An 18,218-nucleotide genomic window follows, 5' to 3' on the forward strand; every position below is an offset into this window, starting at 1 on the left:
GAGGAAAAAGCCTCTCACTGTCCACTTTATCTAACCCTCTGATCATCTTGCATGTCTCTACTAAGTCACTAAGTCACCTCGTAACCTTCTCTTTAACAAAAACAGCCTTAAGTCCCTCAGCCTATCCCTGTAAGACCTTCCCTCCATACTAGGCAACATCCTGGTAAATCTCTTCTGCACCTTTTCCAGTGCTTCCACATCCTTCCTATAATGCAGCAACCAGAACTGAATGCAATACTCCAAGTGCAACCACCCCAGAGTTTTGTACAGCTGCAACATGACCTCATGGCTCTGAAACTCGATCCCTCTACCAATAAAAGCCAACACACCGTATGCCTTCTTAACAATCCTATCAACCTGGGTGGGAACTTTCAGGGATCTATGCACATGGACATCGAGATGTCTCTGCTCATCCACACTACCGAGAATCTTACCATTAGCCCAGAACTCTGCATTCCTGTTACTCCTTCCAAAGTGAATCACCTTACACTTTTCCGCATTAAACTCTATTTGCCACCTCTCATCCAGGTCATTTAGGGCTACTGCTGTTTATCATTTTTATAAAACAGATCCTTACGGTACACCACCAGTAACTGAACTCCAGGGTGAACATTTCCCATCAACCACCACTGTCTTCTTACAACCAGCCAATTGCTGATCCAAACAGCTAATTCACCCTCAATCCCATGCCTCCGTATTTTCTGCAATAGCCTAATGTGGGGAGCCTTATCAAACATTTTACTGAAATCCATATACGCTACATCAATCACTTTACCCTCATCCACCTGTTTAGTTACCTTCACAAAGAACTCGAGTCAAAACTCGATTAATTTTCTTTAATCTTTGCAGATCCTGGCAACACCAATAGCCTTAGAACCAATTATGCTGTTCCTTACTTAATGAAGGACAGGAGCTGTGTGGCTTTGGTGAAACTGATGACATTTAATAATTGATTTGTGTTTGCAATGTCACTGATGGCATTTTTGAAATGACTACTAATAAATAAAAGTTGGATGAGTTTGTAACTTCATAGTGGTTATAGTGAACTTTGGCTGAAAATTTATTTTCCCTAATAAATTAAAACTTCCAAATTGTTTCTTTGTTAAGTAGAGATTTGGGCTTCTCTGCCTATATAATTCCCTGTTTTTGTGGGTATTTATGGAACGATGAAAAACATCTTTGTTGCATCGTAACCTGTTTGCATCCACCTCTTAGTCATCTTAATAGATAGCTGAGAATTCCCATGGGAAAATCCATTGTGATAGGCGGAATTAAAATTTTAGCACCATAGCAACTGACACAAAAGTACCTGAAAATAAGTAACAGGAAGTAGAATAAACTGGCCTTCCAGGTTAGATCATTGACCTTCCAAACATGTTTATGAAACTAATTCATTTCTGTAGATGACTTTTGCCATTATGTGGCCTAATAAAATGTAAAGCCTTGACTGTTCTCAATGAGCTGTCTTCTCTGCTTTCTTCACTCGATCTCCACATGGAGAAATTTCTCATTTTTGATCATTTCAACTTCCATCTCAACTTATTATGGCCTCTCTTATCTGACTTTACTGTCCTCTTATATGCTCATAATTTGTTTCACTAATGTAAATTTTCCAAGTTAGATTCATGGCCAAAACCATGACCATGCCATCTTCTGGCCTTGCTACACCAATTGTATTAAGTACAGATAAGGTCATCTCTGATCACTTCCATGTATTACTCTTTACCCGTGTCCTCTTCTGCATTCCAACCATGCTTTTTTCAGTAAAAATCCCTCTTACGATTACAACATATAAGTACATTTTCAAAATGTCAATGGTCCAATCTTTGACTTTCTATTTACTACATGTTTATGCAGCTATTTATTTGCTCTATCATGATATTCCTCAATTTTTGCCCTAACAAAATTATCCTTGCTGTTTCCAAAGGATGCTGATTTGATTGGACATAAGAGACAACTGTTTTAACCATTCATTTTTGGATTTGTCTGTGTAACATAAAGCACTATTAGATTTTGCTCTCATCTGCCAAGACTTCTTAGTATGAAAGTGACATACTGACTTTCATACAGTTGATGGTAATGCTAAATAAGTTAGATCTTGGAGTGAAATCTGGATTTATGTTTCATTTATATTTATATTTGCCATTGAGGTGAGTCATTGAACATATTCAATGTACTTTTAACAAAGAACATAAAAGTTTATTACACAAAAGCAAAGAAACAAAAACTGCATTGTGCCATGCAAGAACCATTGGAACAAACTAATTACAGTACAAACATCAGAAAGAAGAAATTGTAGCTTTTTACCCCAGCAATAGCCTTACAGGAACTCAAACATCAGTGAGAGTCAATCCTTTTCTCCTCACAAAATCATCTTGCTCAGTTAGCATGGCTGTGATCAATTTCCTTTTGATAAATATCCGCACATTCACCAGATGCTGTTTCGTCTAATCAAGGTCATTTCCCATGACTCCCGCTGAGAGCTCATCTCACTTTTATCACTTAACATGGTTAATTGAACCTACGTCTTTAGTAGTCTTGTCAGATGTCTTCTTTTATGACAATTGCACAGCCTTTGGTTACTGAAGATTTCATTTTTGCTGACGCTTAAACAACTCCGACTTCTCCCAATTCTGACTGCTTTGATACTGTTGCTAAAAGCACCTCAACTGTTACAGAAACATACAGCAGAGGAGCAGGAGTAGGTCATTTGGCCTGTCACCAATATGATCATGGTTGATCATTCTACACAGTAGCCTGTTGTCATTTTCACACCCATTCTCTCTGATCCCTTTAGCCCTCAGTTCTATATCCAACTCCTTGAAAACATTCATTGTTTTGGCCTCAACGTCTTTCTATGCCAGAGAATTCCACAGCTTGCCACTCTGAGAGTGAAGAAATTTCTCCCCATCTCAGTTTTAAATTATCTATCTTTCTCCTTAGACTGTGCCCCCCTGATTCTTGACTCCTCAGACATCAGATGTATCCTTCTTGCATTTACTGTGTTTAGTCCTGTTAGGATTCTATAGATTTCTGAGATCCTCCCTCATTCTTTTAAACTCTAGTGTATATAGTCCTAACTGATCTAATTTCGTTTCACACGTCAGTCCTGACATCCCAGGAATCAGGCAGAACATCTGTTTTCCAATAAGGAGACCAAGGATCCACACAATATTCTAGGCATGATCTTTCTTTCTCTTTTTGTTCTGGATTGTAAATCTCAATTTAACAAATACTTTACCAATTATTTCTCCAGTAGCTTGTTAGACTTCCTTCAGCTAAAATCACATCACATGCTGTTTTGGATTCACTGTTCAAAATGAATTTCAAACCTCTAGAAAAAGTCAGACTGTAGCAGAACTTAAAATCTGCAATCCATTTTTCTCCACTTTAGAACACAAGTTCTGAAATAACAACAATATATTGTTATGAGGTCGAATGCAAGCATGTTCACTTTAAAATAGTGTTTTCTGAACTTTGAAGCAAAGTTAAAGTCCAGGCTCAGCTGCCTGAATGGAAAAGCTGGGAAACGAGCTGTTCCAAAATAGATACATGTAACAATTGGCTGTTAAAGGGATACCTGAGTGTTTGTTCCTGTTTTGATGACAATTCGAATTTAACCAATTAGTTTAAATTTACGCTCAGGTTACCAATTGAGTTTGGTCCAATGTTGTCAAAACAATTAATTCAATGACAGGGAATGATGTTGGGTGGTATAAAAAAAGTGGGCAATTGAAAATTGATCAGGCAACTGCCATCAAACAGCATTCTTAAGGTAGCATTAAAAGAAAAGGAAACAAAGTTCAGAATGAAAGCCATGAAAACAGCTTATTCGTGTAAACATTTACCTCGTCATTGATACCACTACTTCATTGTTTGAGAGATTTGTACATGTAAAGCAGAAATAGTTCTGATATTGGCAGCTTTTATGGTAAACTCATGCTAATGAGTTATCAACAGTTGAGCAAGAACTAATGTGCACATGTATCTCAAACTACACAATATCATGAAATATGACAAAAGGACCAATTCTATTATTGTAATTCCTCAGTGAATTTGAGATTTAAATAGACGAATAAGTGGGACGAGGAGACATTGAGCCTTGCTGCAGACAATACAGAATGCTAGCATTCTGAAAATGATGTGGAATGACATTCTGAACCATTGCTATTGTAATCTGCTCCCGTACTGATGGATGCAGGTACTGACATGATGAGTCAGATGGCAGCCCATTTTAATAGGGAAATTGTGGTCCTATTTATTGACAAGAATCAGTGTGTGGAACTTTCAGGAAAGTTGTCAATCATGCTCTTGCAACAAATTAACAATTAGATTATATCCCAGAAGCATTTCATGTCCAAGGTTTTACAACATAGAAGTAATAGCTGTGCATCAACACTATTCTTTACTGTAGTTAGACTTTTCTGGCTATTTTAGAATAGTATGAGTCAGTGTGTCTTTCCACATTCTACCTGTTACAAGCTGTCAGACCAAAGGAATCAAAGCCCACAGGCAATATTTTATATTTCTGTGGGGCTAGAAGGTACAAATATATTCCTCTGGGCTTCATTAAGCCAGCCGGGACTGCTGGCAGTCCAAGTAGCCTCCCAACTCCCACCATCTCCTGAGATTAATTTACGTGAGCCCCATCCCACACCTATTTTCAACTCCAGGGACCCATAAGCAGCTGCTGGGCATTCTTTGGGAGATAAAAACAATGACTGCAGATGCTGGAAACCTGATTCTGGATCAGTGGTGCTGGAAGAGCACAGCAATTCAGGCAGCATCCGAGGACAGGCAAAATCGACGTTTCGGGCTTCATCAGGAATAAAGGCAGAGAGCCTGAAGGGTGGAGAGATAAGCTAGAGGAGGGTGGGGGTGGGGATAGAGTAGCATAGAGTACAATAGGTCAGTGGGGGAGGAGATGAAGGTGATAGGTCAGGGAGGAGAGGGTGGAGTGGATAGGTGGAAAAGGAGTTGCGCAGGTCGGACAAGTCCGGACAAGTCAAGGGGATCGTGTTGCTGGAGGTTAGAAACTAGGATGAGGTGGGGGAAGGGGAAATGAGGAAGTTGTTGAAGTCCACATTGATGCCCTGGGGTTGAAGTGTTCCGAGGCGGAAGATGAGGTGTTCTTCTTCCATGCGTCTGGTGGTGAGGGAGTGGCGGTGAAGGAGGCCCAGCACCTCCATATCCTCGGCAGAGTGGGAGGGGGAGTTGAAATGTTGAGCCACGGGGCGGTTTGGTTGATTGGTGCGGGTGTCTCGGAGATGTTCCCTAAAGCGCTCTGCTAGGAGGCGCCCAGTCTCCCCAATGTAGAGGAGACCGCATCGGGAGCAACGGATGATATTAGTGGATGTGCAGGTAAAACTTTGATGGATGTGGAAGGCTCCTTTAGGGCCTTGGATGGAGGTGAGGGAGGAGGTGTGGGCACAGGTTTTACAATTCTTGCGGTGGCAGGGGAAAGTGCCAGGATGGGAGGGTGGGTCGTAGGGGGGCGTGGACCTGACCAGGTAGTCACGGAGGGAACGGTCTTTGCGGAAGGCGGAGAGGGGTGGGGAGGGAAATATATCCCTGGTGGTGGGGTCTTTTTGGAGGTGGTGGAAATGTCGGCGGATGATTTGGTTTATGCGGAGGTTTGTAGGATGGAAGGTGAGCACCAGGGGCGTTCTGTCCTTGTTGCGGTTGGAGGGGTTGGGTCTGAGGGCGGAGGTGCGGGATGTGGACAAGATGCGTTGGAGGGCATCTTTAACCACGTGGGAAGGGAAATTGTGGTTTGGGAGATACCATGCCCCAATTTCTCAGAAGACCACAATTTGGGTACTTATCTGCCGTTCAATTCACATTGCATTTGTAGAGCTCTGTATATATTTTCAGTGCTAACCATTGAGCCACCGTGCCTCTAGTTACCCGATAAATAGTTTGGATCAGTGCTGAACAATGCATTGAGAAATGTTTCACCCATTGTAAAGATGGAGAAATTAGTGGTAATTAACCATATCCCACAAAAGAACCATACACACCAATTTTTCTTTAATCAATCAGTTCAGACCCATGTCTAAGGTTGGTGGGACTTGAACCTGGAACTTCTGACTCAGAGATAGAAACACAACTACTGTACCACAAAGCCCATGCTTACGTTAGGTTCAAATTTTAACACCCATGGTGGAATTAGAAATCATTTCCCCAGAGGATTAATCTGGAGTTTTGAAGCATTAGTGAAGTGCTAACACTCATTACACAATTGCCATTATTAGTTATATAATTGGTTTTCATTAGTTATATAATTGGTTTTATATATATCTAAAGGGGCACCATGCAAGTATGGAACAAAGTGAGAGGGCAGGTCTCCCTTGAATTATTGCATCTAATAAGGGAATTGAACCCATGCTATAGGTGTCATTTTCCATCACACTTTAATCAGTTGAGCTAAGTGAACCATCCCTGTGCTGTGTAATGGCAAAATTTTATATATATCACAAATATAGAGTCGATAAATATGATCATGTGTGACTTGGAGCTGGGGTTCTCATGTTAGGTGCTAGGTGATATGCTCCTAAATTGTGCATTTGTGGGGTACTACTGAGTTGCTTGGTAATTGGTTGCAGATTAAGCAGCTTGTTTCATGTGTAGTTGCTTGTACAGTTTGTGCTGCATTAAATTAGATATTGGTCAGAACTTCTTAGCAGTGTATCTTGTAGATGAATCTGAAGTTGCTGGGTGGTTGACCTGGCTTTATTCCTGTTTTCTATTGGGATTTTGGTACAACTGAACAGCCTGATTGGCCATTCTAGAGGTCACATGTTTGCTCGACTGCGCAAAGACAGTAGATTCACTGGCCTTAAGGAGATTCGTCAGCCATTTAGGTTTTTACAACAGTGATCTCTCCAATATTACTGCTGTCTATTTATTCCAGATTCATTTGATTAACTAAATTCAAAGTTACAAACTACCATGGTGGGATTTGAACTTGAATATCTGAATCATTAATCTAGGTCTCTGGATTGCTCATCTAGAATCACAGCCACTATATTATCTACTCAATTGAAATTATGAATGACATTACGAAGATTCCATTATCCTGCACTGGATCACATATTAATATTGTGTTTTATCTCCAAGTCCTGTAAGATAGAATATTTCCTGCAATTAAATGAGCATGATTTGCAACCATGTTTACTTTTCCAGGATCACATCTATTGTTTATAGAGTCATACAGCATGGAAACAGACCCTTCAGTGCAACTTGTCCATGCTGACCAAGTTTCCAAAACTGAAACTAGAATAAATAGAATCTATACAGTGTGGAAGTAAGCCACTGTGTCCACAACAACCTTCAATAGCATCCCACCCAGGACAACCCCATTCCTGTAACCCCACACTTCCAATGGCTAACCCACCTACCATCCCTGGATACTATAGTGAAGTTAGCATGGCCAGTCCACCTAACTCATGGGAGATGCCCATGCAGATATGGAGAATATGCCAACTCCACACAGACAATTGCCTGAGGCTGAAATCAAACCCAGGTGCCGGGTGCTGAGGCAGTGGTGATAATCACTGAGCCATCTTGCTGGTCCTAATCCCACTTGCTTGCGCTTGGCCCATATCCCTCTAAGCTTTTCCTATTCACATACCTGTCTAAATGTCTTTTAAATGTTGTAACTATCTGTATCTACCACTTCCTCTGGGTGGCAAAATGCTCGATTGGAAGCATCTACATGAATTCAATTTACATAATCATCAGTTATCAAACTGAAATTGCAAATGGGTTTCATTGTAGTCCATTCACAACTTGATCTGTGCAGAATTCAGAACACAATGTAGAACAATATTAAATAGCTGTTCGTAAGTATGAGAAAATATTTATATCTCTGATCTTTAAAATTACACCCCAGTAGGTTGCCAAAAAGCTCTAACAAATGTATGCAATTTTTTTATTGTTCCTTACTATTCAGCCATTAGATTACTTTACTTTCCATCTATCTCATTAATTTCCAAATACAGTGCATCTGGATTGTTTTGCTTTGTTTTTCATGTTCCCGTTTATTAATATTCAGCAGCTGCAGGGAAAGTATCCACTTTCAGTACATTACCATATAATTGATGTGCAGTCATAATCTATTTATGCATTCATCTTTCTCAAGTTATATACACATTCTCAGATTTCTAGACTCTATGATAAAAAGAAAATTGAAAGTTAAGGTCAGAGGCATCTTATCTGATTCATGCAACTATAGAATTAGTGAATCATTTTGCAAAGACTAAATCTGTTTGACTCCAGCTTTCTTCTGTCTATATAATTTACTACATAAAACTTATTTTTTTCTCAATAGCCATAAAATCTTAGATACCAGTTTAGGCTACTATGTTGTGCTGCTATCCGGTCTATTTCTTAATAGCATGTGCGATCTTGCTGTTGATGTAGCAACTAGTTGCACTATCGTATAGATGATTGTCATCCGAATGAGTTTTCCATCAGAATAGCAAGATTCTAATCGGTTCATTATGATCTGTATGATTCAAATGCAGAATCGTCATATCCTAGGAAGAAGATTACACAAAGCCCATATGAGATCAAGTCTAATGTAACATTTTATTGGAATTCATTGACAAACTAATATTTTATTGTTCCTGAAGTGTTAATTTTTGATTGACTTCATTGTGATTATATTGTCTTGCTGCAAACTAGGACAAAGTAGATTTCAACACACTTTTTAAAGGCAGTTAAATGATCACCTGGTTTATTTTGTAGAGTTTATGCAGAATTGTTATAACATAGCTTTCATGAAGATTGATCCAAAGAAGTTAGTTGGTCATGTAATACTTACAGAATTATTTTGTAATGGAAGCCTGAAAGTGCATTTCACAACTGAGTATACTTTGCATGATTAATTGCTACATTAACAGCTTCTAGGCATATTGTGTGAAGAGTATTCATTATTATAATTTATTCAATTAGATTTCCCCAAATTTAGGGTGCTAATTATCTTGGAATAATTTCACTGCTAATTGTTAATGCTTTTTTAAAGCAACACATTTACAATTCATTTAGGTCAAGGTTAGGAAAATCACTTCCTGGGCAATGGGAGTAATTGACAAGTTACTATGTCAGTGGTGTTAAAAGCTGCCCTTGTTGGGATGAATGAGTTTGTGGCAGTGTTGCTGTATCTGGCAATTAAGTGATAATTAATTGAAAAGTGAAAATCTAAGATTGATTGGTTGTTTTTGATCAAACCCAGGGTTGCGTGAAGACAAAGGTCAAACTTGCTTATGCTCTGCCTTTGAGTCAGTAGAGAATAAGGAAGTAGGGAGAGTTTTAAACTAAATACTGTGGGCGAGAGTTCAAATGCAGAAAGACGAGTCATACCACAAAGTAGAGAAAAGGTAAGGCAGGAAAGAAGTAATATGGGAAGGGAGGGTTCAAATGGCAGGATGTGACTGAGAAAAGAAAAGCGAGAATGCATTAACAGTCAAGGCTAGATATTAGAATAATAATTAAATTTCAATGCCTAAAGGCTCTGTGTCTGAATGCATGTAACATTCATAACAAACTAAACACATTCTTTGCAGACATTGAAGTGAATACATATGGTCTCAGCCATTATAATGATGTAGTTGCAAGATGGCAAGGATTGGGTCCAAATATCAAGACGTATTCAATAACTATAGGAAGATAGGGTAAAAGTGGAGGGATAGCACTGGTACTCATGGATTGTATTATTGTAATAGTTAGAAATCACCTTTTTTTAAGGAGATCAGGATGTAGAATCAGTTTATATTGTCATAAAGATGGGAAAGAATTCATGTGTGGGAGTGGTACACAGACCTCAAGCCCCCTCCCCCCACCGCGACAGCTACCCCAAAGTGGTGCAAAATACACAATAAATATTGAGTGCTCATGATAAAGGGATTACTGAGTTTAATCTACATATAAACTGGAAAAATGAGATTGGCAATGATAGAATGAATCAGGAGACCATAGAGTTGAGAGAGTTCCTTTGAGCAGCCTGTTCTGGAACTGACCAGACAGCAAGTTTTATTCTACTTAGTATTGCATAGTTTGATAGGGTTAAGTAGTTCCCTCAAAATACAGGCATCATTAGGCAGCAAGGACACAATGTGATTGAGTTTTACATCTAAAATAGAAGCTGAAGTAGATCAATCACCCTTGAGCCTGCTCATCCATTCAAAAAGGTATTTTTATGGTTTGAATTCCACATTCCCATCTACCACTGATTAACATTTGAGTACCTTTTTGAGTAGCCTGACTACTAATTTTAAAAATGTGCTCCCTAGTTCTGGATCTGAATCTCTTCTGAATCATCCCCAAAGAGTAATGGGATGTAAAAGTAAACATATGGATAAGTATATGAACAGGGGGATGTGGGTCAAACACAGGCGTATGTGTCTAGAATAGTTTGCAAAACTTAGTCATCATGAATGAGTTGGACTAAAGGGTCTGTTTCCGTGCTGTATGTCTCTGTTGTGCTATAGTTATGCAGGACATTAGTGAGACCACATCTTCAATATGGTGTACAATTTTGGTAACCTTATTTAATTAAGGATGCAAATGATTTGGAGATGATTCAGAGGAGATTGATATCTGGAAAGAATGAGTTGTCTCATGAGGACAGGTTGGGCTAACTGTGTTTGTTTCCATGAGAGTTTAGAAAAGTAAGGGATGACGGTTGAAGTGTATAAGATCATGAGTAGACATGAAAAGGTATATCATCTTGTGGGTCAGTCCAGAACAGGGGACCATATTTTTAACATTGGTATTGCAGTTTGTAGTATAGAGATGTGCAGAGATCCTTTCACTGCAAGTTTGGAACTCAAAGTGGCGAAAGGGTCATTAAATCTTTTTAAGGTGTAGACAGATTCTAGTAGATGAGGTACTCAGACATTATCGGGCTAGATGGGAATGTGGAATTTGAAACATAAACAGAACAACCATGATATTTCTGAATAGTTGAGCAGGTTGAAGGAATGAATGGTCTCCTTCAGCTTCTATTTCAGATATTCTGAAAGAAAGACGCTGTGCCTCAAAGAATCACAAAGTAATGATTAATTGATCAGTAAGTGTGTGTATATAAATGGACAGATGTACTGTCTATATAAAACACGCATTTTCTCCACTATGCAAGATTGATCCAGACAATGTTTTTTGACAATCATTGAGATTTTGCTATTTTTAAACTGATTTTAGAACAGATTGGAAAAGCAAATCTGGTGCAAACTATTTCCATCAACGAACATTGCTTTCTTCCATTTTCCTCTTATTATCAAATGATTACTCACTATAATGTTGAAAATTCCAACTTAAATTGACTGTATTTCATAGGTAGAAAATAGTCAATTAGGTTTTCTAAGGATTCATTCATAATTCTAAAATTGTCATAGAAAACTGCTGGAGTAGAAGGGCCTCAATTCAAGTTGTGAGGCCCTTGATGTTCGATGGTGTTCCCATCACTGAATCCCACACTATCACTACCTCATTACCATTGACCACAGCTGAAGCAGACTAGACATATAAATACAATGGCTATAAAAGGAGATCACAAATTAGGAGTCCAGCCATAAATAACTCACATCTGAACTTCCAAAGCCTGGCTAACCATTTACAAGGCAAAAGTCAGGAATGTGATGGAATATTCCCACTTGCCTGGATGAGTAATGCCTCCAATAATACTCAAGAAGCTCAATACCCTCCAGGACAAAACAACTCTCTTGGTACAACATCCACAAATATTTACTCCTTCTAGCACTGACAGTCACCAGCAGCAGTGTGTGTCATCTACAGGTCACTGTAGAAATTCACCAAGGCTCCTTAGACAACACCTTCCAAACCCATGATCCCACTTTTAGCGAGAAGGACAGGAGTAGCAAATAATTCTGAGTGCCACCACCTGCAAGTTCCCCTTTAAAGCCATTCCCCATTCTGACCTGGAAACATATTACCATACCTTCAATGCCACTGGGTTAAAATCCTTGAATTCCCTTCCAACAGGATTATGGGTGTACCTACAGCACATGGACTGTAGCTTTTCAACCCGCAGTTCACCACCACCAGCCTCTGGAGGGCAATTTGGAAGAAAATTACAGAACATAGAAAAGAAGGGAATCGGATTTATCCTTCAGGAACTTGAAGAAACAAATGAGCCTGCTGTAGGATATAGTCCGAAGACGGGTTGGAGGAGAGAGAGCAGGGCAGTATTGAAGAGACATTGAAAGAGAGTTGTATAGTGGACTTGAATGCTTCAGCAAATTGGAAAGAATGAAATGCAATTTACTCCATTGTGATAATCAGAATGTTGTTTGTGAATCAGAGTGGGCTGTTCTGCTTATGTTGGAGAGGGAAGAACTGGAAGGAAGGGATTTATACATGAAATTCACAAAACATAGCCGTAGGTTCAGAATTCAAATCAATGAATAACTTTTATTCTTCAAAGTGGGACTGAGGCAGTCACTATCATGGCCGGAAGAGTGGAGGATTCCCTTTTTGTGAATGGGGCAAGCTGAGGAGTGGGAAGCATTTATAATGTGAAATACAAGGATAAGAATGTGCCTTTATCAGCATTAATTGTTTCCTACTAATTTTCTCTGTAGTTATTTTTAATGAAATCTCTCAGAAGTAAATTAATTGAAGAGTTACTTTTGCCTGAGAGGAGCAGTTATTTATTTTTAACTATCTGGTTTGCCGGTGTAGTAATTAAAATGATTTATGACAAAAATCCACATGTATTTTCATTTTGGAGATTTCATAACTGATGCAAAATGTTTTAGGGCAGAATAGAGCCTCCCTAAGAATATATATAAGTTGAGGAATTGGAGGCAGGCTGGTACAGGATTGCAGGCTAGCTATGTTGTTTGGAACAGGCCATAGTTCATGGGTGGCTGAAAAGTGTTTTATTGTGGCTATATTCCTTTTTAGGTTTCAAAAAACAAAAATTGGTTTCTGGTCAAATGTTGAACTTTCTGCAATGTCTTTGTATTGGCTGTGCTTCTCACTTATTTAAAAGTCAGCGTGCCTGGCCTGTAGGGATAGGCTTCTTAAAATATTACACGTCATGTTGCTTTAATAATATTTTCATTGTATACATTTTTCTAGCCGTTTAAGCATTTTGCTTTATATTGGAGTGTTTTAAATTGAAGCTACATCCCTTAAAACCACATGGCTTTCCATCTCAATTTGTTTACTGCAAAATTGGAATTATTTCATGGTTTTGGTGAGGTTCTTGAAAGCATACTGAAACAGGCATAACTATACTTTAGCAATTAAGCATCCTTTCCCCACAATCTGCATTTACTAATTGTTTTATTTTCTAAGCATGTTACTCTTTAAATATTTCTTCCTGACAAAGGATGTGACCACATAGCTATGTCACCTGTTGAAGGTTGATCAACTGACAATGTGCATTAAGTGTCACCATGGTTATATATTAAATTTTATTTGGCACAGGATTTTTCAAAGTGACCATTGGTCACATGATAGATCAGCCATCAAGTGTACAGATACATCAGGCAGATGGCAGTGGATCTATTCAAGGACCAACATGTTTGTCACTCTGTATGAGCCAGAAGTTAACTCAACAGAGCAAAGGAGACCCTAGTGCATTATTGGGTTAAGAGGCAAATGGGGATCAGGAATGAGTGGCAATGGCAGTTGAATGTATGTTGGCAATCTTGCTCATACAATAGTGTGCAAGCTCCTTGTACATATCTTTAGGTGATGACAGAAAAGTTGGAAATAATGACTGCTAGGTGTACATAAAAATGTTTGGACTTCTCATTCTTATCAAGTTAACCTTTGTGTAATTGAGAGGCTTTAACAAAGGGAAGTAAGGTGATATAGTTCAGTCAGATTGGGTGCTGGATGGCTAAATCCATTGTGTGCTGGAAATGTGTTGCTGGAAAAGCGCAGCAGGTCAGGCAGCATCCAGGGAACAGGAGAATCAATGTTTCGGGCATAAGCCCTTCTTCAGGAATGAGGAAAGTTTGTCCAGCAGGCTAAGATAAAAGGTAGGGAGGAGGGACTTGGGGGAGGGGGGTCGGAAATGTGATAGGTGGAAAGAGGTCAAGGTGAGGGTGATAGGTCAGACTGGGGTGGGGGTGGAGAGATCAGGAAGAAGATTGCAGGTTAGGAAGGCGGTGCTGAGTTTGATGGATTTGACTGAGACAAGGTGGGGGGAGGGGAAATGAGGAAACTGGTGAAATCCGAGTTCATCCCTTGTGGTTGGAGGGTTCCTAGGCGGAAGATGAGGAGCTCTTCCTCCAACCGTCGTGTTGTTGTGGTCTGGCGATGGAGGAGTCCAAAGACCTGCATATCCTTGGTGGAGTGGGAGGGGGAATTGAAGTGTTGAGCCACAGGGTGGTTGGGTTGGTTGGTCCGGGTGTCACAGAGGTGTTCTCTGAAACGCTCCGCAATTTTACATTGTGACCTTTCATCAGAATTTAAAAAAGGTGGTAATACAATTATTTTGTTGAGGATGAGCAAATAAACACAGGGAAGATCTGGGATCAGGCAGAAGATGAGAAGACAGTTTGTGACAAAAGTATAGGTAGGATTGAGCCAAAGGGAGTGATAACAGGACTTAGAGGAGGAGTGAATGACAGAGTAATGAAGTATCCACCATCCAAGATAAAAATGAGAAAAAGAAGGTTGAGATCAACATAGGCAAAGGTAAGGAAATAAAATGGGAGACGTCGATAGAGATTACAATTTGATGTTGTCAATATTGAGTCAGAAGGCTGTGAAGTGTTTAATTGTTAGTTGAGATGCTATTCTTTGAGGTTGTTTTGAGCTTTTCTGGAACATTAAAAAAAATCTGAAGGTAGAGATGTCAGCTGGAGGAGGATACATAATTAAAATGGCAGGCAACTGTAAAGTCAGGGATTTCCTTAAACAGCTTTAAATGTTTTACGTCAAATGTACTAAATAAATACAAGCTATTATTGCATTGTTAAAAGGAAGGCCAAATTGAAACTCAAGTGTTGGTTATCTGAATTATTAAAATGAAAGTTTTAGATTAAATGGATTATCACTGGGAGGGACAACAATATCTGAAGGAACACTTCCAATGTATCAGACAGGGACATCTAACTAAGTGACAGGTAAAACTGTAATGTTCGGACACTATATAGAGTAATGATGAAAATAAAAGAGAATAATAATGTGAGGGATTAATTTAGTTCCAGGGTAGAGAAATAATTTGATCTATTTGCCAGAAAACAACTGCTGTTGCTCACTCAATTTAACTAGAAAAATACATAATCTAAATTGGAACAGACAGTACTATTTTCTGATACATCCACTTTCATTCAGCTCTATCTTTATGTTGTTGCTTCTTTCCTTATGCCTGCTATTCCCAATCCCCATCTGTTATTGTCACCTTGCCTGAGGACATTGCTACCAAATTTGAGATTGTTACTTTTGTCTTCAGGCCAGTGCTATTTTTAAGAGTACAGTTAACCGTTACTAACCTCCTTACCAATATAATTGTCAGGAAAAATATCCAGGATAACTGAAATAGTAACACATCCACATATCCGACAGGCATGGTTTTAGGCAACCTTTTAGGGATTCTAATGAAAAGATATACATATGGGAAAATACACTCACTGTATGAATGCTAACCACCTTCACTGCTTGATAATTAAGATTTTCACTGTGCTGTACCCTGAATAATATTAAAAATATATATATATATAATGTGGGTCAGACATAGTGAAATTCAATTTAATGCACTTTTATAATTTATTTTTATGTTGCATGACTTGTCTGGTTTGTGACAGTTGACTGTTTCTGTCAATTGTCATCTTCCTCATTGGTTAAGGCACTTTAGGAAATATTTTGCATTCCACATGGGTGAGCAGGAACTGGCAAATGGGGCAGAGATCAAGCTGTTGGATGACCTCCTCCTGTGCAGTGTGCCATCTTCCAGTTGACCTTTTAGGTCAATTTGGCTGGCATACAAAATATGTTCAAGCTCCATTGAAATGGCTCTGTAAGGATTGCAAGTGGGACTTCCTGATTTCTGTGCAGAAAATTGTGAAGCACTCAGTGCATCCATATGAAATGAATGATGAGCTTCTTCAAAGATGAGGATGCTCCTGAGTAGATAACAAGTGACAGCTTAAAGAAAGACCATCGATATTTTCACAATAAAAATGGATTTTTACTCTGGATTTCTGACTGTTAAGCATTTAATTTTGCTCAGACATTTGTTGGCAAAACTCCATTGCTCCAATTAAAAATCAGACTGTAGGAACATTTAAATATTCCTGTATTTTTTTTTGGAGGAGAAAGAAATAAATGAAATTATTTGAGACCAAGCAGATTTAATTGCACCACAGGCAGTCTAATTTCAATCAAGCAGCTATCTGTAAAGGTTCAGATATGCTAAGCTTTCTAAGGAAAATTTGTTTCATTTAGAAAACAGCAATGATATAGTATGTGTAAGGACCTATTCTCTTGCTAGACCTTTTGGTAAACATCTTGCAGTGATTACACTATTTTTCATGCATTTGTCACATTGGTGTTATTGGGGTGAACGCTATTCGTGTGGAAACATGCCTTGAGATCTAAACAACACCATCTTCTTTCTCCCCACTTCCTGCTGAACAATAAGTAAAAAAAGAAGACAACATGAGTCCTTCAGGTATTTGTATTTTTGTTCAATGAAACATTCTGGACAAAGCTTTCCTTATGGGTTAGCCAAGACACAATTAAATAGTAGTCTTCTGAGAATTGCAGCTGAGCAGAATTTTTCTGCCTTCCTCGAGGGCACGATGGCTCAGTGGTTCATACTGCAACCTCACAGCACCAGGGAGCTGGGTTCAATTCAGTCTTGGCGGACTGTCTGTGTGGAGTTAGTACATTCTTCTTGTGTCTGGGTTTCCTCTGGGTGCTCTGGTTTCCTCCCACAGTCCAAAGTTGTGCAAGTTAGGTGGGTTGACCAAAGTAAATTGTCATTCGGTATATTGCCCATAGTGTCCATGGATGTGCAGGCTAGACACGTTAGCCATGAGAAATGCAGGGTTACAGGGGTAGGGGACATCTGGGTGGGATGCTTTTTGGAAGGTCGGTGTGAAGTCAATGGGCCAAATGACCTGCTTCCACACTGTAGGGATTCTATAATTCTAGTACTCAGCTCATTAAAATTCAGAAGTCACGCGACACCAGGTTATAGTCCAACAAGTTTATTTGAAATCACAAGCTTTCGGAGCGCTGCTCCTTTATCAGTGAAGTGACTTCACCTGACAAAGGACCAGCGATATGAAAGCTTGTGATTTCAAATAAACCTGTTGGACTATAATCTGGTGCCATATAACTTCTGACTTTGTCCACCCCAGTCCAACATTGGCACCTCCACATCATCACTAAACTTCAATTACAGCTCATTCAATAAGTTGTAATGTATTCAAAGGTTTTTACAGTGAGACTGACTAACATTAATTGCAATGTTTACAGTGCATCCTACAGAGGAACACTGATGGCAACATCTGACTTTCCACATTATCCTGATTTTCTATCAACTTCTAAATTTGCTGTCAGTTTCAATGAAATAATAGTGCCAATTGCTAACAGTTTCATCATCATTACCAAAGCAAAAGTATCCTCTGAGTAACTTTGAAAAAAAATAATGGAAAATCCATGATTACAGTAGTATTTAATACTTCAACAGCAACACACATCACTTCAGGAAATGACACACACAGGCTAATGGTACGATGCCCAGAAAGAAACCATAAATACAGATAACTAAGTTTACTTACTGACCCCTAAAAGAAGTAATTTACTAAACAAACTTTCACTTATTCTAATTTTTCAATGTAAGTCAGAATCAACATAAATTAATATGTGATTCATTCAATATGAAATATATATGGGATAGCAGATACAAAGAGACTACTGTATCTGAGTTGATAAGTAACCTATTTCCTCTGTAGATTGACATCCACCTTCCAGTGTTCCCCCAAGTTGACTTCTGATGGAAAGCTAGTGCTTCCAAATAAACCTGTTGGACTACAACCTGGTGTTATGTGATTTTTAACTTTATCCACCCTAGACCAAACACCGGCAACTTCAAGTCGAGTTGAATTCCAGTCTGTTTCCTTGCAGCAGTAAGTCAATTCTCCACAGCCAGCAGCTTTCATGTAGATAGTATTACACCTGTGCATTTTCCCTGTTTGGCATATTTCCTTTGGAATCTTTTCAGC

The 18,218-nt window shown here is 39.0% G+C and overlaps 1 protein-coding gene across 6 annotated transcripts in view; it reads left to right on the top strand.

Annotated features, from left to right (window-relative positions):
- LOC122563199 (chemokine-like protein TAFA-5) overlaps positions 1-18,218 on the top strand; it is a 348,864-nt gene that overhangs the window by 61,876 nt on the left and 268,770 nt on the right. The gene's annotated exons all lie outside the window — the stretch shown is intronic.

This window comes from Chiloscyllium plagiosum, unplaced genomic scaffold, assembly GCF_037043375.1.
Source record: "Chiloscyllium plagiosum isolate Xiang-an unplaced genomic scaffold, Cpla_swu_hap1 HiC_scaffold_26, whole genome shotgun sequence".
NCBI classification, from domain to species: domain Eukaryota; kingdom Metazoa; phylum Chordata; class Chondrichthyes; order Orectolobiformes; family Hemiscylliidae; genus Chiloscyllium; species Chiloscyllium plagiosum.